Genomic DNA, 1322 nt, shown 5'->3' with positions numbered 1-1322 from the left:
GCGGACGGTCGGTGCGAATCGTCCTATTCGTGTGACGTATTAATTTGGTGTCACCGAAAAACAAAAAATTATAAGACTACGTACAACGCCAGTAATCACGATCTCGCACCGACCGAAAATAAAAAAGAATCGATTTCCAGTACGTACAGTAGAACCTCATTAATCCGGACTAATTGGGGCTCTAGGTTGTCCGAATTAATGAAAGTCCGGATTAAACAAAATAACCAAAAATCGTAAATTATAAACTTATAAAAATGTTATTGCATATTTTATTAAACCATATATTATTATTATATTATTAAAAAAAATAGTAGATACATACATAATTGTATTACATACATATAATCATTACATACATAGTATTAAGGCACACTTTCGTTAATCACATTTGACACTGGTTTGAAAAAACTGCTTATCTTTGGTTGTCTTCCTTTCACAGTGATTTCTTTAACGATTAACTCCCGAAGATGCCTTAGATGCTCATAATATGCAGATATGTTTTCATCGTTATTATCTTCAACGTATTTGATGACAATGTTTAGATGATCTTTTATTTCACCAAGTTTTGGCTTAGGGTTTACATTATCATCTGCTTCATCCTGATCATATTCATCCGTTTCAGAGTTTTCTGTAGCAGTCACACTTTCAACAATCTCCTCCTCTGTTAAAATATGATAACCTAGATCATATTCATCTGCTTCTAACGGCTGTCCGGATTAAGCGAAGTCCGGACTAATGAGGTCCGGATTAATGAGGTTCTACTGTATTTACATTACGACTATAAGCACGAAGTGGAATGAATACTACTTATATTGTTACAATTTGTTACATAGAAAATCGGAAGAAATAAGAGCAAAAATTCAAAATATCTAAACAAAAAAACATAAAACACTTATGCCTACACTTTAGCCTACTGCAATAATAATTGTATTTTAAAAACATCGTATTTATATTTTATACATTATTTTCGAATGAATTAAACATTCGCTTTTATTCATAAAAAATATCATTCTGAAATACGCACTTATACTTTGCATGACCACGTTTAAAAATATATGTTTAAAATGTACGTTTTGGCGGTTTTTAGCACATATTTAAATGAACGCAAATACAAACCGTGATATGCGGTATTGGCGCATATATGTATATCCATGTGTGTGGAATATTGTACATATAATATTGTACACGCCATATAATATAAGCACTACCTACGATGTATTCGCAGCAGATACCGCATATATCCTTCCCTTTACTGCAGGCAAACGGAACAGCTGGTGGTGCAGGTGCATCTCCGTCGCGGTCAGGGACGAAGACGTTAAATA

Source organism: Acyrthosiphon pisum, chromosome A3 (assembly GCF_005508785.2).
Source record: "Acyrthosiphon pisum isolate AL4f chromosome A3, pea_aphid_22Mar2018_4r6ur, whole genome shotgun sequence".
In the NCBI taxonomy this organism is placed as follows: Eukaryota; Metazoa; Arthropoda; class Insecta; order Hemiptera; family Aphididae; genus Acyrthosiphon; species Acyrthosiphon pisum.
Note: the sequence above shows the minus strand (reverse complement) of the source record.